Raw genomic sequence first — 21472 nt, 5'->3', positions numbered from 1 at the left:
AAAAAATGGAATCCCATTAGGCCGGGCGTGGTGGCTCATGCCTGTAATCCCAGCATTTTGGGAGGCCGAGGTGGGTGGATCGTGAGGTCAGGAGATCAAGACCATCCTGACTAACATGGTGAAACCCCGTCTCTACTAAAAGTACAAAAAATTAGCCAGGCATGGTGGCAGGCGCCTGTAGTCCCAGTTACTCGGGAGGCTGAGGTAGGAGAATGGAGTGAACCCAGGAGGCAGAGTTTGCAGTGAGCCAAGATAGCACCACTGCACTCCAGCCTGGCCAGAAGAGTGAGACTCCGTCTCAGAAAAAAAAAAAAAAAAAAAGGAATCCTATAAAACTATAAAACCCTGATGAAAGGAATGGAAGAGGACACTTAAAAGTAGAAACATATTCCATATTCATATATTGGAAGAATCATTATTGTTAATGTCCATTCTATCCAAGGCAGTGTACAGATTAAATGCAATCCCTATCAAAATACCAGTGACATTCTTCACAGGAATAGAAAAAACAACCCTAAAATTTATATGGAACCACAAAGATCCAGACTTGCCAAAGCTATCCTGAGCAAAAAGAACAAAACTGGAGAAATCAGATTACCTGACTTCAAATTATACTACAAAGCTGTAGTAATCAAAACAGCATGGTACTGGCATAAAAACAGACACATAGACCAATGGAACAGAATAAAAAAGCCAGAAAAAAATCTATACACCTACAGTTAACTCATTTTTGACAAATTAAAATGGATTAAAGACTTAATCTTAAGACCTCAAACTATGAAACTACTACAGGAAAACACTGAGGAAACTCTCCAGGACATTGGTCTGGGCAAAACATTCTTGAGTAATACCCCACAAGCATAGGCAACTAAAGCAAAAATGTACAAATGGGATCATATCAAGTTAAAAAGCTTGTGCACAGCCAAGGAAACAACAAAGTCAAGAGACAACCCACAGAATGGGAAAAAAAATATTTGCAAACTACCCATCTGACAAGAGATTAATAACCAGAATATATAAGGAGCTCAAACCACACTGTAGGAAAAATTTAATAATCTGATTTAAAAATGGGCAAAAGATTTGAATAGTCATTTCTCCAGAGAAGCCATGCAAATGGCAAACAGGCATATAAAAATGTGCTCCACATCATTGATCATCAGATAAATGCAAATCAAAATTACAATAAGATATCATTTCACTCCAGTTAAAATGGCTTATCTCCAAAAGATAGGCAATAACAAATGGTGGTGAGGATGTGGAGGAAAGGGAACCCTCATACACTGTTAGTGGGAATATAAATTAGTATAGCCATTATAGACTACAGTTTGGAGGTTCCTCAAAAAAAACTAAAAATAGAGCTATCCCATTACTAGTGGGATCCAGCAATCCCACTACTGGTATATACCCAAAATAAAGGATATCAGTATATCAGCTATCACCTCCATGTTTGTTGCAGCATTGTTCACAATAGCCAAGATTTGGAAGGAACCTAAGTGTTCACCAACATATCATTGGATAAAGAAAATATGATACATATATACAATGGAGTACTATGCAGCCATGAAAAGAATGAGATTCTGTTGTTTGTAACAACATGTATGGAACTGGGGGTCATTATCTCAAGTGAAATACGTCAGACACAGAAAGACAAACTTCATATGTTCTTACTTATTTGTGGGTGCTAAACATCAGTACAATTGAACTTATGGAGATAGAGAGTAGAAGGATAGTTACCAGAGGCTGGGAAGGATAGTGAGGGATTGGGGGTAAGTGGAGATGGTTTTTGTTTTTGTTTTTGTTTTGAGACAGAGTCACACACTGTCACAGGCTGGAGTGCAGTGTCATGATCTTGGCTCACTGCAGCCTCTACCTCCCAGGTTCAAGCAGTTCTCATGCCTCAGCATCCCAAGTAGCTGGGGTTACAGTCACCTGCCACTACACCCTGCTAATTTTTGTATTTTTAGCAGAGACAGGATTTTGCCATATTGGCCAGGCTGGTCTTGAATTCCTGGCCTCAAGTGATCTGCCTGCCTGGGCCTCCCAAAGTGCTGGGATTACAGGCGTGAGCCACTGCACCCAGCCTGCGGATGGTTAGCGGGTACAAAAAGTGTATATAGTAAGAAAGAATGAGTAAGACCTAGTATCTGATAGCACAAAAGGGTGATTATAGTCAATAATATTTAATTGTACATTTATAAATATCCAAAAGAGTGTAATTGGATTGTCTATAATACAAAGGATAAATACTTGAGGGGATGGATACCTCATTTTCCATGATATGATTATTGCTTATTGCATGCCTATGTCATGTACCCCATAAATATATACAGCTACTATGTACCCACAAAAATTTTAACCTAATAATTTTTTTTAAAAAAAGAAATTAACTACCAGTGACCAGGCATGGTAGTTCATATCTGTAATCCCAGTGCTTTGGGAGGCCAAGGTGGGAGGATGGCCTAAAGTCTGGAGTTTGAGACCAGCTTGGGCAACATAGCAAAACCTTGCTTCTACAAAACATAAAAGTATCAGCCAGGCATGGTAGTAATGCCTGTAGTCTCAACCACTAGGAAGCTGAGGTGGGAAGATTGCTTGAGCCCAGGAATTCAAGGTTACAGTGAGTTTATGGTCGCCATGGCACACTGCACTCCACCCTGAGTGACAGAGCAAGACCCTGTCTCAGAAGAAGAGGAGGAGAAGAAGAAGTAATAGTAGTAGTAGTTGCAATAGCAACTATTGAAGAAATTGCAGTAGCTTCTTCACGAAATTTAGTCCCAACAATCAAGTGGTTGGAGGTAACAAGACAGCCAAGACACCTTTTGGAATAAGGGGTATAAGACTAATTGGCACCAAATACCTGATTGCTCTGAGGATACATAAATAAATAAATAAATAAATAAATAAATGGTAAGTTTGACTGAGAAAGGGTAGAGCCATTCTTCCATGTGTGCAAGCTCCCAGAACTGTTTAACAGGGTCACAGGAAGTGTTTGTTTGCAATACAGCTCCCCACAGCCCCAGGGGAGGTATGATGTGTAGTGGAGGACATTGAAGATCTGAGATGAGGCTGGGAATCTGCATTTTAACATTTCCTGCATGAAAAACTAGTGGTTCAAAGATGACACTTTGAGAAACATAGCATGAATTTGCTCACGATTACTTTTAGTTTTTGCACGTTCTGTCTCCAGCCTTGTTTTATTTTATTTCTTTTTCTTTTTTCTCTATAAAAATCCTGAGCTTTCATTTTTAATCCCTATGAAAAATGAGTCATTTGGCTTATTGGTCACTGTATTTGTCTGTTCTCAAACTGTTATAAAGAAATACCTGAGACTGGGTAATTTATAAAGAAAAGAGTCTTAATTGGCTCAGGGCTCGGCAGGCTGTGCAGGAAACATGATGGCTTCTGCTCAGCTTTTGATGAGGCCTCAGGAAACTTACAATCATGGCAGAAGGCAAACAGGGAGCAAGCACCCCATATGGCTGAGCAGGAGGAACAGGGAGAGGAAGGAGGTGCTCTACATTTTTAAACAACCAGATCTCACAATAACTCACTCACTGTCACAAGAACAGCACCAGGGGATGGTGCTAATCCATTCATGAGAACTCCACCCCCATGATCCAACCACCTCCAACACTGGGGACTACAATTCGAAACAAGATTTGGTGGAGACACAGATCCAAACCATATGAGTCTCTTTTGCAGCAATTGTGTATCTCTGCTCTCACATGACCCACCACAGGATTCACAGGGTTGTTTTAAGAAGCTCTGAACTCAAGTGTGGTACAGCACCATTTACAATAAATAGCTCTTTAATGAGTATTATCAAACTGTGAGATAGATATCTTAATCCTTTAGATAGGAATTGCTGTGGTTCGAATGTGGGTCCTCTCCAAAATGCATGTTCATACATAATCCCCATTGTGGTGCTATGTTGTGGGAAGTCAGAGACCCCGAATGGAGGGACCAGCTGGAGCCAAGGTAGAAGAACATAAATTGTGAAGATTTCATGGACATTTATCAGTTCCCAAAATTAATACATTTATAATTTCTTATGCCTGTCTTTAATGCAATCTCTGAACATAAATTGTGAAGATTTCATGGACATTCATCACTTCTCTAATCAATACTCTTGTAATTTCTTATGCCTGTCTTTACTTTAATCTCTTAATCCTGTTTTCTTCATAAGCTGAGAATGTATGTCACCTCAGGACCACTATTGTACAAATGGATTGTAAAGCATGTATGTTCGAACAATATGAAATCAGGGCACCCTGAAAAAGAACAGAATAGCAGCGATTTTCAGAGAGCAAGGGAAGATAACCATAAGGTCTGACTGCCTGCAGGGTCTGGCAGAATACAGCCATATTTTTCTTCTTGCAGAAAGCCTATAGATGGGTGTGCAAGTAGGAGAAATATCACTGAATTCTTTTCCCAGCAAGGAATAACCCTGGGGAAGGAATGCATTCCTGGGAGTAGGTCTATAGACAGCTGCTCTGGGAGTGTCTGTCTTATGCAGTTGAGATAAGGACTGAAATGCACCCTGGTCTCATGCAGTACCCTCAGGCTTACTAGGATTGGGAAATTCCAGCCTGGTAAATTCTAGTCAGACAAGTTGTCAGCTCTTGAACCCTGTTTCCTGTTAAGATATTTATCAAGACAATGCGTGCACAGCAGAACATAGACCCTCATCAGCACAGCGAGACATAGACCCTCATCAGTAATTCTAATTTTGCCTTGCCTTGTGATCTTTATTGCCCTTTGAAGCATGTGATCCTTGTGACCTACTCCCTGTTCGTACACCCTCACCCTTTTAAAATCCCTAATAACAACTTGTTGGTTTTGTGCCTCGGAGTCTCCATCATGGTCCTACCAATATGTGATGACACCCACTGAGGCCCAGCTGTAAAATTTCTCTCTTTGTACTCTTTCCCTTTATTTCTCAGACTGGCCAACACTTAGGGAAAATAGAAAGAACCTGTGTTGAAATATTGGGGGCTAGTTCCCCCGATAGTGCTATTAAGAGCTGGGACCTCTTGGGAAGTGATTAAGTCCTGGGGGATCTGCCCTCATGAATGGAGGGAACTAGCTTAGGTCCTTTTTGCTCTCTTGCCCTTCAGCCTTCTACCATGTGAGGACACAGCAACATGGTACCAACTTGGGAGCAGACAGCAGCCCTCACCAGACACCAATGCTGGTGCCTTGATCTTGAACTTTCCCACCTTCGGAACTGTAAGAAATAAATTTACACTGTTTATCAATTACCCATTTATAGTATTCTGTTATAGCAGCACAGATAGACTTAGACAGAAATGACTAAAATTTTAAAAAATTTGTCTGCTGGAGCCAGGCTCTGTGGCTCATGCGTATAATCCCAGCACTTTGGGAGGCCAAGGCAGGTGGATCACTTGAGGTCAAGAGTTTGGGACAAGCCTGGCCAACATGGTGAAACCCCCTCTCTAATAAAAATAGAGCTGTGGTGGCTTGTTTCTGTAATCACAGCTACTCAGGAAGCTAAGGCAGGAGAATCACTTGAACCCAGGAGGAGGAGGTTGCAATGAGCCAAGGTCAGGCCACTGCCTGAGCCACAGAGCAAAACTCTGTTTCAAAAAAAAATCTATTGGGTTTTAAATTGTACAATCATTCTAGAAAATGTCTTATAATACAATGTTGTACAAGCTAAGAATAAAAAGTAAAAAGATTAAAAACGGCCAGGTGCAGTAGTTCACACTTGTAATCCCAGCACTTTGGCAGGCCAACATGGATGGATCACAAGCTTAGGAGTTCGAGACCAGCCTGCCCAATATGGTGAAACTCTGTCTCTACTAAAAATACAAAAATTAGCTGGGTGTTGTAGCACATACCTGTAGTTCCAGCTACTCGGGAGACTGAGGCAGAAGAATTGCTTGAACCCGGGAGGCAGAGGTTGCAGTGAGCTGAGATCACACTGCTGCACTCCAGCCTGGGTGACAGAGTGAGACTCCATCTCAAAAAAAAAAAAAAAAAAAAAAAAACAGTAAAATTTTAAAACATCCACTTTCCTTCCAGCACCAATTCTACAAAGCAAAAGCCACCACTGCTGTTGATATATATACATAAGCTTCATAAGGGTTTGTCTGTTTTCTCAATACTATATCCCTAATTTTTGGCAGTGTCTAATGCATAGTAATCATTCAATAAATATTCATTGATTAAATGATTAAAGTAATGTTCTGCATGTATGGTTTTTACTTTGGTATCACATTTAGTGTGTATATATAAAATTATATTGTATTCTATATAATTAATATTTTATACATTATTTAACCAATGCCTGAACTTTTAGGCTGTTTATAATTTTTCCTATACCAAACAATGCTGATACGATCAACCTTTTATGCACATCTTTGTGTACTTTTGTGATTCTTTCTGAAGAAAAAATTTTAGAACTGGAATTACAGTCTCAATGTGCAAACATATCAAACATTTTTTCTTTCCTCTACTTTTCTATTTAGGGGTTTTTTTTTCTAATTACAGAAGTAGTGCATGTTGTCTGTAACAAGTCTAATTATAATGCTAAAAGTTTATTTTGTTGTGTACGAGTCACTATGCCGGGATTTTTTGTGTATTACCCTATGTAGTGGCTGGCTAGGCCAAGGGAGGGTAGCCCATGGAAAAGCCCAAAGTAAGGAAAATTAAAAACAAAAAATTCTTCAGCACAAGAACAGATGAGGAAAGATTGTTTTAATGACAATACAGCAAGAATTACATGTTCTGTAATGTAGCCATTTGGTTCAGGGATGAAGTACCTTTCAAAGGATGGTTACTTTTACAATAGTAAGTATAATTCTGGGAGCTGACCTTCTTGGGGATATAAAAGACCTCAATTCTACATTGTTGTGATTCTCTCATCAGGCAGACATCTCATACTAGATCTGTGCTAACAACTCATTGTTAGCATCTCTGACCTTTGGAGACTTTTCCATAAAAAGACAAAGGAGGCAATGGGAAACCACATCTACCAACCTGCGTTTTAATCTTGTATAGACCTTCAAGGTAACTATTAGTTTAAGCAGACTTAAACAGAATCCAGATCATCGTTCTCATCCATCTTTGTTTGTTTGTTTGTTTGTTTGTTTGTTTGTTTGTTTGTTTTTGAGATGGAGCCTCACTCTGTCACCCAGGCTGGAGTGCAGTGGCACGATCTCAGCTTACTGCAAGCTCCGCCTCCCGGGTTCATGCCATTCTCCTGCCTCAACCTCCCAAGTAGCTGGGACTACAGGTGCCCGCCACCACACCTGGCTATTTTTTTCTATTTTTAGTAGATATGGGGTTTCACTGTGTTAGCCAGGATAGCCTTGATCTCCTGACCTCATGATCCACCCGCCTCAGCCTCCCAAAGTGCAGGGATTACAGGCATGAGCCACTGCACCCAGCCTATTCTCATCCATCGTTATTGGACTCTTTGGTCAGTGTTAACTGACTCTTTCCTATAGGATAAATTCTTAAACATGAGATAGTAGTCAATTCTGCCAAAACTCAGTTGTTGTTTCTGAATTTCTCACATTGCTTAAGGTCAACTCCACCATGATGCTATAAAAAGACTTTTCTACATTTTTTCATATATTTGTGTAAGTTTGTTTTTAGATTTCAGTGAATTTTAAAGACGAAATTTATATATCTATATGGTACGAGGAAGGAAACCTCTTACTTTCATATACAAGACCAATTATGTTACACTATTTATTACATAAACCATACTTTATCAATGATTATGGTGCCATCTTTGCCATATATTAAGTCCTAACAAATACCTAAATATGTTTCTACAATCTCTAATCTATTTACAGATCTACTTGACAGCTGTCAAACCAATACATGCCATTCTGATCATAATACCTTTAAGATAAGTTTGACCATTTAACATAAGAAGTAATAACCAGGCTGGGCTCAGTGGCTCACGCCTATAATCCCAGCACTTTTGGAGTCTGAGGTGGGTGGATCACCTGAGGTTAGGAGTTCAAGATCAGCCTGACCAACATGGAGAAACCCCCGTCTCTACTAAAAACACAAAATTACCTGGGCGTGGTGGTGCATGCCTATAGTCCCAGCTACTTGGGAGGCTGAGGCAGGAGAATTGCTTGAACCCAGGAGTCGGAGCTTGCAGTGAGCTGAGATCACACCATTACACTCCAGCCTGGGCAACAACAGCGAAACTCTGTCTCAAAAAAAAAAGTAATAACCAAAGAAAAAGTGGGGAAAAAAATCTTCCTGAGTTGAAGAAAGGAAAAAAAAACAAAAAACAAAAAAAACTGACATGGCAGACAAAATAGTCTAAAGGGATTCCCTACTATAAAAGAATGAGATCTTACACAAAACAAAATGTTTATTGCTGGGCTTCCAGGAAATAAGGTAAACCTCTGACAGTAGGTCCAAACCTTGAACTGACAGCAGAACAGAAGTCCTAAGACCCTTAAAAAGTCAGCTTGTCCTGCAGGCATATGTGATATTAGCCCTGCAATGTAGAGTTCAAATTTGGGGTCAATAGAAAAAAAATAATAAAAACTGAAGCTGAGCTTTCCTGATTAAAGAAAGGGAACAAAAGTGACTCCTAGCAGAAGCTATTCCATTCACAGTTTCATTTGATGAATTTTCTGCAAGTTACAGCTAACCAAATCTGACTGTCAAACATACATGTTAATGAATTTCTTCTAAGTGAGAGCCAGCTGAAATCACAAACAACAGATTTGGACACTCTTAATTGTTTTAATTATGTATAAGATGTTTTAAATAAATAGGAGATCTTTTTTGTAGTTCGTAAATGCGACGATTGGGTTTTCATGTTTATGTGTGAGATGTGCCTCCCTTAAACCTTGTTACAATGTCAATACATTACCCATCTGATGTGGAAGAAAAAGAAAACAAACAAACAAAAATAAATAGGAATCATAAAGCAATAAATTACAGAAACACAAATATGAGGAATAAAAGATTATCCCAAATGACTAGGCATTAGAAGAAGTCAAAGTGGATTTTTAGCCATTAAAAATTGTTGAAGTAAAAATTTGAATATATGGATAAAAAGTAGTTACAGCTTAAAACAGAGTTAGTAAACTGGAAGTTGGGTAGAACACATTATCCAGAATACAGCCCTCTCACTCCCAAATAGATAGTATGAAATAGAGATTAAGAGATAGAATTGAAAGATTGGAAGGTTGTAGCATATATCTAATTCAAATCCAGAAGGAGAAAACAGATAAGACTGAGAAGTGGCAATATTTGAAGTTATTATGGCTGAGAATTTTCCAGAAGCAATGTATGATATTGATCCACAGATACAGATGCAAAATGAATACCAACGAGAACAAATAGAAAGAAATCTACACTTAAATGTATTTCTGTGAAATACAAAACACCAATACCTCACCCTACCACTCCCCTCACACACACAGAATGCAACTACTGAGATAAAATAGACTACTTATAACGTACTGACAATTAGAGTGACAACAGACTTTTTCACAATGTGGGAAGGCAGAAGACAGTGGAATAATATCTTCAAAGTGTTGAGAAAAAATTCTGTCAATCTTAAATTGCATACCCAGAAAAACTATCTAATTTTAGGAAATACATTGTGAACTATTTAGAGGTAAAGTGCTTAAGAGTACAATAAATCTGTAACTTAACTTCAAACATTTAAGACAAAAATACATAAATATATGTGTATACACACATATTTAAAGAGAGAGAGAAGCAAATAAGATAAAACGTTAACATTTGGAGAATCTTAGTGAAGGGGATATTTTGGAATCTTTATGCTATTTTTACACCTTTAGAAGTATAAAATTATTTCAAATTTTCAAAAGATAAAACTCCCAATAGCAATAAGAAATATAAGTACCTAGAAATAAAAGATATTAAGAAGACTACAAAGGAGAAACACACTGCATTGTTAAGAGAACACTTAGCATTATACAATGTATATAATTATACAGTTACACACTGTACACATCACAACATCCACATTTACCTATAAACTCAATGCTTTTCCTATAAAAATCCCAAAAGGAATATTTGAGTAACTTAAGCTGATTCTAAAATTTATATAACAGATAAAAGACCCCAAAATAATTAAAATAGCCCTGAATTAAAAAAAAAAAAAAAAACCATGAGTGAGGACATGCCCTGTCAGATAGCAAGACTTATTATGATAAGTCATCATAATATGATATGTCATCTATGGATGACATCGTACTTAAGACAGCTTAGTATCAGTTCACATAGACAAAGCAATCATCTGAACAAAATCGAGAGCCTGAAAAAAAAGGCCCACACTTATGTGGACACTTGATTTATGACAAAAATGGTGAACTATTCAGTAAATGGTGTTGGGACAATAGGCTACGAAAAAAAAAAAAAGAAAATCATATATTTATCATATACCATACACAAAAGAAGCCATCTGTACTGTATTATATACAAAACTTGAATTCTCTTAGAGAACGTTATAGGGTAATTGTTGCGGGAAGTCAGGGACTCCGAATGGAGGGAACGGCTGGTGCCGCGGCAGAGGAACATAAATTGTGAAGATTTCATTTTAATAAGGACATATATCAGTTCCCAAAATTAATAGTTTTATAATTTCTTACAGCTGTCTTACTTTAATCTCTTAATCCTGTTATGTTCATAAGCTGAGGATGTACATCACCTCAGGGCCATCGTGATGATTGCGTTAACTGTACAAATTGATTGTAAAACGTGTGTTTGAACAATATGAAATCAGTACACCTTGAAAAAGAACAGAATAACATCGATTTTAGGGAACAAGGGAAGACAACCATAAGGTCTGACTGCCTTCAGGGCGGGGCAGAATAGAGCCATAGTTTTCTTCTTGCAGAGAGCCTATAAACAGATGTGCAAGTAGGAAAGATATCGCTGAATTATTTTCCTAGCAAGGAATATTAATAATTAAGACCCTGAGAAAGGAATGCATTCCTCGGGGTAGGTCTATAAACAACTGCTCTGTGAGTGTCTGTCTTATGCAGTTGAGATAAGGACTGAAATACACCCTGATCTCCTGCAGTACCCTCAGGCTTATTAGGGTGGGGAAAAAATGCTGCCCTGGTAAATTTGAGGTCAGACCAGTTCTCTGCTCCCAAACACTGCTTTCTGTTGTTTAAGATGTTTATCAAGACAATACATGCACAGCTGAACATTGACCCTCATCAGTAATTCTAATTTTGCCCTTTGCCTTGTGATCTTGTTCTCCTATTTTGCCTTTTGAAGCATGTGATCTTTGTGACTTGCTCCCTGTTCATACACCCCCTCCCCTTTTGAAATGCTTAATATAAACTTGTTGGTTTTGCAGCTCAGGTGGGCATCACGGTCCTACCGATATGTGATGTCACCCCTGGAGGCCGAGCGGTAAAATTCATCTCTTTATACTCTTTCTCTTTATTTCTTAGCTGGCCGACACTTAAGGAAAATAGAAAGAACCTACATTGAAATATTGGGTCAGATTCTCCCAATAGATAAGATTTTTATAACCTTAAGGTAAGGAATTATTTCTTAAACAAGATTGAAAGGCACAGATAAATTCAGCTACATTAAAATTAAGAACTCTAGCCAGACATGGTGGCTTATGCCTGTAATCCCAGCACTTGTGAGGCAGAGATGGGCGGGTCACTTGAGGCCAGGAGTTTGAGATCAGTCTGGCCAACATGGCAAAACCCCATCTCTACTAAAAAATACAAAAACTAGCTGAGCATGGTGGCGCACGTCTGTAATCCTAGCTACTCAGGAGGCTGAGGCACAAGAATCATTTGAACCCAGGAGGTGGGGCTTGCAGTGAACCAAGATCATGCCACTGCACTGCACTCTGGGCAACAGAGTGAGACTCTGTCTGAAAAAAAAAAAAAAGAAAGAAAGAAAAAGAAAACTGAATGTCCACATGCGAAAGAACAAAGATAAAGATAAGACCTTTATCTTGTACCATATACAAAAATGGACTCAAAATGGATTAAAGATCTAAGCATGAGGCCTAGACCTATAAAATTCCTAGAAGAAAACATAGGGGAAAATTTCATGATGTAGGATTTGGCAATGATTTAGTGGAGATCACTGGATAATGATAAAGATTAGATAATGATTTCTTCCTTTGTATATGACACCAAAAGCACAAGCAACAAAAGAAAAAAAAAGACAAATGGAACTACATCAAACAGAAAAACTTTTGTTCATTAAAGGACACAATCCACAGAGTGAAAAGGTAACCTATGGAATGGGAGAAAATATTTCCAAATCCTATATCTGATAAGGGATCCAGAATATATCAACAACTACAACTCAACAACAACAAAAATCAAATAACCCATATTAAAAGTGGGTAAAGGCATGGAATACTGTGTGGCTATGAAAATGAATGAGATGGCCAAGTGCAGTGGCTCATGCCCGTAATCCCAGCGCTTTGGGAAGCTGAGGCGGGCAGATCACAAGGTCAGGAGTTCAAGACCAGTCTGGCCAACCTGGTAAAACCCCATCTCTACTAAAAATACAAAACAAGGCCGGGCGCGGTGGCTCAAGCCTGTAATCCCAGCACTTTGGGAGGCCGAGACGGGCGGATCATGAGGTCAGGAGATCGAGACCATCCTGGCTAACAAAGTGAAACCCCATCTCTACTAAAAATACAAAAAATTAGCCGGGCGTGGTGGCAGGCGCCTGTAGTCCCAGCTACTCGGGAGGCTGAGGCAGGAGAATGGCGTGAACCCGGGAGCTGGAGCTTGCAGTGAGCTGAGATTGCGCCACTGCACTCCAGCCTGGGCCACAGAGCCAGACTCGGTCTCAAAAAAAATAAAAATAAAAATAAAAAAGCCGGGCGCGGTGGCTCAAGCCTGTAATCCCAGCACTTTGGGAGGCTGAGACGGGCGGATCACAAGGTCAGGAGATCGAGACCATCCTGGCTAACACGGTGAAACCCCGTCTCTACTAAAAAATACAAAAAGCTAGCCGGGCGAGGTGGCGGGCGCCTGTAGTCCCAGCTACTCGGGAGGCTGAGGCAGGAGAATGGCGTGAACCCGGGAGGCGGAGCTTGCAGTGAGCTGAGATCCGGCCACTGCACTCCAGCCCGGGTGACAGAGCGAGACTCCGTCTCAAAAAAAAAAAAAAATAAAAAACAAAAAAATAATAAAATAAAAAATAAATAAATAAAAATAAAAATAAAAATACAAAACTTAGCTAGGTGTGGTGGTGGGCACCTGTAATCCCAGCTACTCAGGAGGCTGAGGAAGGAGAATCACTTAAAGCCAGGAGGTGGAGGTTGCAGTGAGCCGAGATCATGCCACTGCACTCCAGCCTGGGCGACACAGTGAGACTCCGTCTCAAAAAATAAAATCAATCAATCAATCAATCAATCAATCAATCAATCATGTCCTTTGCAGCAACATGGATGGAGCTAGAGACCATTATCCTAAGCAAACACAAAAACAGAAAGCCAAACACTGCATGTTCTCACTTATAAGTGGGAGCTAAACATTGAGTGCACATGGACACAAATAAGGCAACAACAGACACCAGGGCCTACTTGAGGGTGGAGGGTAGGAGGAGGGTGAGGATGGCCAAACTATCTGGTACTATGCAGATTATATGGGTGACAAAATAATCTGTACACCAAACTCCTGTGACACACAGCTTACCTATATCACAAACCTCCACATGTACTGCTGACCCTAAAATAAAAGTGAAAAAAAATGGATAAAGGATCTGCTTGAGTAGACATTTCTCCAATGATAATACATAAATGATCATCAAGCATATGAAAAGATGCTCAACATGACTAATCATCAGAGGAAAGCAAATCCAAACCACAATGAGATATCACTTTATACCTCTTCGAATATAAGAAAGAATAAACAAGAAAACCCCAGAAAATAACAAGTATTGGCAGGAATATGGAGAAGCTTGGACCCTTGAACACTGTTAGTATGACTGTAAAATGGTACAACCATGGTGGAAAACAGTATGGCGGTTCTTTAAAAAGTTAAAACAGAACTACCATATGGTCTAGTGATCCCACTTCTGAGTATATCTCCAAAAGAACTGAAATCAGTGTTTTGAAGAGAGATTTGCAAACCCCTGTATCTAGAAGCGCTATTAACGATAGCAAAGAGTTGGGAGCAACCTAAATGTCCATCAATGGATGAATCAATAGACAAAATGTGATATATATGCACAATGGAATACTATGCAGCCTTAAGAAGGAAAGAAATCCTGTCACATGCAACAACGTAGATTACCCTTGAGAACATTACGCTAAGTGAAACAAGCCAGTTATGAAAGAAACAACACTGTGTGATTATTCCTATATAAGGTATCCAAAATAGTCAAATTCATTGGTATAGAAAGTAGAATGGAGGTTACCAAGGGATGAGGGAAAGGGAAAATGGGAAGATGTTGTTTAATGGATATGGAATTTCAGTTCTGCAAGATGAAAAAGTACTGGTGATCTATTTCATAACAACGTAAATATGCTTAACACTACTGAACTGTATACTTAAAAATGGTTAATATGTGCCAGGCGTGGTGGTTCATGCCTGTAATCCTAGCACTTCGGGAGGCCGAGGCGGGTGGATCACCTGAGGTCAGGAGTTTGAGACCAGCCTGGCCAACATGGTGAAACCACAGCTCTACTAAAAATACAAAAATTAGCTGGGCAAGGTGGTGTGCACCTGTAATCCCAGCTACTCAGGAGGCTGAGGCAGGAGAATTGCTTGAACCTGGGAGGTGGAGGTTGCAGTGAGCCAGGATCGCGCCACTGTACTCCAACCTGGGTGACAGAACTGGACTCTATCTCAAAAGAAAAGTGGTTAATATGATAACATTTATGATTTTTTTTAACCACAATTTTAAAAATCCTATTTTAGTGCACATGTATAAGTAAGATAAACAGAAATTCCTGGCTCAGTGACCCTTCTGGATACTGTGCCTTTGTGGGAGAAATCAAGTAGCAGTTGGAAGGGGCTAACACAGTTACACAGATCATAAAGTATGCTGTGAGACAAAAGGGGCAGAGTTGTTTGTTTATTTTGTATTTTGGGCTCATATTTGCTCAAGAGCTTTATGTTTATCAATCAGATAATTTAAGAATGTTTGCTTAAATATCACTTTGGTTTGCTGAAATCAACACAGCCTAAGGATAGAAACCTAGTTTTTCCTCAAATTTTGCCATTACAGGTTGAATTATGTGTGTCCCCTCAGATTCACACATTGAAGTCATAACCCCCAGTACCTTAAGATATATTTTATGTTGTGTTTTTTACCACAATAAAAAAGTTAAAAAATATTTTTAAAATAAATAAACTCAAAATGGATCAAAGACCCAAATATAAACTATAAACTCTCTTAAAAGAAAACATTAAACTGGGCGTGGTGGTTCATGCCTGTAATCCCAGCACTTTGGGAGGCCAAGAAGAGTGGATTGCTGGAGCCCAGGAGTTTGAAACCAGCGCAGGCAACATGAGGAGTCCCCCGTGTCTATATAAATACAAAAATTAGCCAGGCATAGTGGAGGACGCCTGTAGTCCCTGCTGCTCAGGAGGCTAAGGTGGGAGGATCGCTTGAGCCTGGGAGGTAGAGGCTGCAGTGAGCTGTGGTGACATCACTGCACTCCAGCCTGAGTGACAGAGTAAAACCTTGTCTCAAAAAAAATAGGGAAGAAGCTTTATGACATTGGGTTTGACAAAGATTTATTGGATATGACATCAAAAGCATAGGCAACAAAAGGAAAAATTGACAAGATGGACTTCTTCAAAACTGAAAACTTCTGTGCATCAAAGGGCACTATCAACAGGGTGAAAGGGAATCCGTGAAATGGGAGAAAGTACCTGTAAGTCATATATCTGATAAGAGATTGATATATAAGATATATAGAGAATTCTTAAAATACAGTGACCAAGAAAAAAATCCTGATTTTAAAATGAGCAAAAGATTCAAATAAATGGTTTTCAAAAAAATACAAATGGCCAATAAGTATATTAAAAAATGGTCAACATGAGGCCAGGTGCAGTGGCTTGCCTGTAATCTCAGCACTTTAGGAGGCTGAGGTGGGAAGATCAGTTGAGGCCTAAGTTCAAGACCAGCCTGGCCAACACAGTAAAATCCCGTGTCTACTAGAAATACAAAAAAAAAAAAAAAAAAAAAAAAAATTATCTGGGCATAGCAGCACATGCCTGTGGTCCCAGCTACTCAGAACGCTGAGCCTAGGAGGTGGAGGATGGCTTGAGCCCAGGAGGTGGATGCTGCAGTGAGCCAAGATCATGCCAGTGCACTCCAACCTGGGCGACAGAGCAAGACCCTGTCTCAAAAAAAAAATCGTTAAGCATTAGGTAAATGAATAACAAAACACAATAAAATACCACTTCACATATACCCATTAGAATGGTTATTACTTATTATTTTTAAAAATGACAACAACAAATGTGTTGGTGAAAATGTGGAGAAACAGGAACTCTGTGCATTGCTGAGGAAAAATGTAAAATGGAGCAGCTGCTATGAAAAAGAGTATGGCAATTTCTCAAAACATTAGACATAGAATTACCATAAGATCCAGCAATTCCACTTCTGGGTATATACCAAAAGAACTAAAATCAAGGTCTGAAAGGGACATTTGTACACCAGTGTTCATATCACACTGTGATTAGAGCATTATTCATAATAACCAAAAGATAGAAACAACCCCAGCGTTCATCAGTGAATGAATGAATGAATGAATGAATAAACAAAATGTGGTATATACATACAAGGGAATATTATTCAACCTTGTCACAAAAGGACAAATATTGTATGATTCCACATATATGAGTGTGGGAACAAGAGTGACTTCTGACTAACCCTGAGTCCAAAAATGCCTCCATAATGTCTAGCTGTCATTACTTTTTGTGTAGGAACAGCTAGTCATTGTAAGTTTCCTCCAAAACAACACTTAATGCTGTTAGAAACATCATAGGCTGGGATTCCTGTAGCACCTATGCATTCCTTCCAGAGCACATATATTGATACTTTTCCCCCAAGACATCAGCCTCCACAAGGATCTGAGAGGTTGCAGTGCTAAGATCTACCTGTCTTGCAGCCCCCAAGACCATGCTTGTGTCCATAAGTTCCCCTGATAAATCATCTCATACCAACAAACTGTATTTGTCTGCCTCCTTCTTGATTTCTCAGCTTCTTTGGTATTTGGGGACCTCTTTGCATATACAGCCCTTTCACAGAACAATGAGGTACCTAGAGTACTCAAATTCATAGAGACAAAAAGTAGAATGGTGGTTGTCAGGGCAGAAGGGACAGAGGACAGGGGAACTATTGTTTAATGGGTATGAAGGTTTGGTTTGAGAAGATGAAAAAGTTCTGGAGATGGATAATGGTGGTGGTGGTGGTGGTTGCAGAATAACATAAAAATGCTTAATGGCACTGAATTGTAAACTGAAAAATAATTAAAATAGTAAATTTTATGCCGTATATATTTTTCACAATAAAAAAAATGGCTCCTAGGGGCAATTGTAAAGTTGTATCTGGTGTTCCTAGTACAAGAAGACATGGATGTGCCTTATGTGTGTGTTAGATGAGCCTTGTTCAGGCATGAGTCATAGTGCTGTTGGCTGTGAGCTCCATGTTAATAAATCAATGATATATATTACATAAGCTGTCTGTAAATAGAGACACACATAAAACAAGGTTATGCGTTGATTGCTTGACAAAAGTGTTGTGACCAGAGGTTTACAGAATCTAACTCTGTATTTCCCCTGTGAACAATGTTCAGTGTTCACTAATTCATCGTTTTCAACAACTTTACAGAACATAACTATCATGACTAAAAAGAATCAGCTGGGACAGACGCGGTGGCTCACACCTGTAATCCCAGCACTTTGGGAGGATGAGGCGGGAGGATTGCCTGAGTCCAGGAGTTCAAAATCATCCTGGGCAACATAGTGAAACCCCGTCTCTAATTTTTTTTTAAAAGTTAAAAAAAAAAAATCAGCTGTATGTTATAAACTGCACAATACATTACTATTTTTGCTTTAAACTATTCAATTATCCTTAAAAGAGATCTTTTAAAAACATCTTTTACATTTACCCACATAATTATTATTTGCAGTGCTCTTTATTTCTTTGGATAGATACAGATTTCCATCTGATATCATTTTCCTTCTACCTAAAGGGCTTCCTTTAACACTTCTTGTAGTGATGGTGTGTTGATCATGAATTCTTTCAGCATTTGTATGTCTGAAGAAGTCTTTATTTCATATTTGTTTTTAAAACGTAGCTTTATTGAGATATAATTCATTTGTCATACAATTCACCCACTTAAATTGTATAATCCAATGTTTCTTTGTGGTTCACAGAGTGTGTAACCATGTCCACCATAAATTTTAGAACATTCTCCTCACATGAAAAAGAAACTTTGGCTGGGCGCAGTGGCTCATGCCTGTAATTCCACCACTTTGGGAGGCAGAGGCGGGCTGATCACAAGGTCAAGAGATCGAGACCCTCCTGGCTAAGATGGTGAAACCCTGTCTTTAGTAAAAATACAAAAACTAGCTGGGTGTGGTGGCATATGCCTGTAGTCCCGGCTACTCGGGTGGCTGAGACAGGAGAATTGTTTAAACCTGGGAAGCAGAGGCTGCGGTGAGCCGAGATTGCGCCACTGCCCTCTAGCCTGGCAACAGAGCAAGACTCCGTCTCAAAAAAAAAAAAAAAAAAAAAAAAAAAAGGAAACTTCACAATCATTAGTAGTCATTCCCCATTTCTCCCCCTGCCACCTCTTATCCTCTTCCTCCCACATCCTCATATTCGTTTTGAAAAATATTTTTGCTGAGTTGGAATTCTAGGTTGACTGCTTTATTCTTTGAGGAAGGATAGAAGCCACTGTCTTATGACTTGCATGCTTTATTTATTATTTATTTATTATTTGCATGCTGCTTACTTTTGTTCCCCTGTATGTTCTTTTTTCTCTAGCTGTTTTAAAGGTTTTCTCCATATCTATAGTTGTAAGTAATTTAATTATGATGTTCCTTGGTGCAGTATTCTTCATGTTTCTTCTGTTTAGGGTCTGTTGAGCTTCTTGCATTCATGGGCTGATCAAATTTGGGAAAATTTTGGTCATGATTTCTCCTCTTTTTTTTGTTTTTGTTTTTGTTTTTGTTTTTGTTTTGAGACAGAGTCTTGCTCTGTTGTGCAGGCTGGAGTGCAGTCGCGCAATCTCAGCTCACTGCAACCTCTGCCTACTGAGTTCAAGCCATTCACTTGCCTCTCAGCCTCCTGAGTGCTGGCATTACAGGTATGTGCCACCATGCCCAGCTAATTTTAGAATTTTTAGTAAGGATGGGGTTTCACCATGTTGGCCAGGCTGGTCTTGAATTCCTGACCTCAGGTGTTCCATCCACCTTGGCCTCCCAAAATGCTGGGATTGCAGGCATGAGCCACTGCACCCAGCCTGGCTGTGATTTCTCTAAAAAAATTTTTTTTTGCTATCTATTTCTCTTTCTTCTCCTTCTGGAGCTCCAGTAACATGTATAGCCCACTTGATGTTAGCACAGCTCACTGATGCTCAGTTCTTTTCTTTTCCATTTTTTTTTTTTTTTTACAAGGGGCTTGCTCTGTCACCCAGGCTGGAGTGCAGTGACCTAATTACAGCTCACTGCAGCCTCAACCTCACTGGGTTCAGGTAACCCTTCCACTTCAGCCTCCTGTAGCTGGAACTACAGGTGCATCCCACCACACCTGGCTAATTTTTTTTTTAGATACAGGATCTCATTATCTTCAGCCCAGGCTGGTCTTGAACAACTGGGCTCAAGCACTCTGCCAGCCTCAGCCTCTCAAAGTACCAGGATTGCAAGCATGAACCACCATGCCAGCCTCTTTTCACCTCTTTTCTTTTATCTCACTATATTGTGTTTTGAATAGTTTCTATGCCTATACTTTTTATGTCATTAATCATTATTTGCAATGTATAACTGTTGTAATTATATCTGATATGCTTTTCACCTCAGACATTGTATTTATCAATTCCATAATTTGTTTGTTTGTTTGTCATCCAAGCTGGAGTGCAATGGCACAATGTTGGCTCACTGCAACCTCCACCTCCCTGGTTCAGGCAATTCTCCTGCCTCAGCCTCTTGAGTAGCTGGGATTAAAGGCATGTACCACCACACCTGGCTAATTTTTGTATTTTTAGTAGAGACAGGTTTTTGCCATGTTGGCCAGGCTGGTCTCAAACTCCTAACCTCAGGTGATTCACCTGCCTCAGCCTCCCAAAGTGCTGGGATTACAGGCATGAGTCATGGCACCCAGCTCCATAATTTTTATTTGAGTATTTTTCTTATAACTTCCGGATCTCCTCTTACCATATTCATGTTTTCCTCTACCTTCCTGAATATATGGGGACAAATTTCAAATATAGTAGTTGTTTTAATGTCCTTGTCTGCAATTCTACCAAACATGTCATTTAGGGGTCTACTTCTATTAATTGATTTTTCTTCTCATTGTGTTGTGTTTTGCTGTTTCTTTTCATGCCTAATATTTTCAAATTGAATAGCTGGTACATATTTACTGTGAATTATACTTTCTTGAATTCTAGGGTCTTATTTTTTATTCTTTTAAATATTTTTGAACTTAGGTTACTTGAAAATGGTTTGTTTGTTTGTTTTGTTTTGTTTTGTTTTGTTTTGTTTTGTTTTGTTTTTTGAGGCTTGCCTTTAAGCTTTTTTAGGTGAGACCTGAGTCATCTTTAATTTGGGGCTAATTTTTCTCTGTTACTAAGATAGTACTCTTCTGAGTATTATATTCGAATTAAATGACCCTTGTATGTTAGGAGGCCTTTCCTTTCTACTCAGTGGGAACACAAACTATTCTCAGGCCTACATGAGCTCCACGGATTGTTCAGCCTGTTCCTTTTCAGTGTTCTTTCTCTGGCCTCCAGGCAGGTTCTTCATATGCAAGTACTAATCAATACTCAGCTGAAAACTTGAAGGGAACTCCCTGCAGATTTCTAGAACTTTCTTTCTTTCTTTGGGTGCTACTTTTTAACAGGTTTTTAAAGTTTTTTACAAATATACTGGAGAATCATGCAATGCTACCAGCACTGGATCACAAATCTGCACATTCCCTTGCAACGAGTCCTGCAATGGCAGAAACTTTTATCTCACCTTTATTGTTTACTATGACCCCTGCATTATCTTCAAAATAAGGAAACATGCCATCTTTTCTCTGGTATGACTTTCTTTGTTGAATGACTGCTGCTGGATGTATCTTCTTTCTTAGCTCTGGTTTGCCTTTTTTTACTGTGGCCATTACTATAGCATCCACACCAGCAGTGGGAAGTCTGTTCAGCTGTCCCTTGATCCCTGTCTGTCACAGAGATGATATACATGATCATAGTTCCCACTACAAGACCCAAGGGAATCTGGAATTTCATACCAGTGGACCCACCACATCCTTGCTTCAACAT

At 39.3% G+C, this 21472-nt stretch overlaps 1 non-coding gene and 1 pseudogene across 1 annotated transcript; one reads left to right on the top strand and one right to left on the bottom strand.

The window, feature by feature from the left end:
• Positions 1 to 8777: 8777 nt before the first annotated feature.
• On the top strand, positions 8778 to 8882 carry LOC112423464 (small nucleolar RNA U13). The gene has a single exon (XR_003013943.1). It is a non-coding gene; the product is annotated as a small nucleolar RNA U13 (small nucleolar RNA).
• A 12205-nt stretch (positions 8883 to 21087) lies between these two features.
• On the bottom strand, positions 21088 to 21472 carry LOC112423439 (large ribosomal subunit protein uL14 pseudogene; annotated as a pseudogene).

Source organism: Macaca nemestrina, chromosome 3, assembly GCF_043159975.1.
Source record: "Macaca nemestrina isolate mMacNem1 chromosome 3, mMacNem.hap1, whole genome shotgun sequence".
Taxonomy (NCBI): Eukaryota; Metazoa; Chordata; class Mammalia; order Primates; family Cercopithecidae; genus Macaca; species Macaca nemestrina.
Note: the sequence above shows the minus strand (reverse complement) of the source record. Positions and strands in the feature narration are given on the sequence as shown.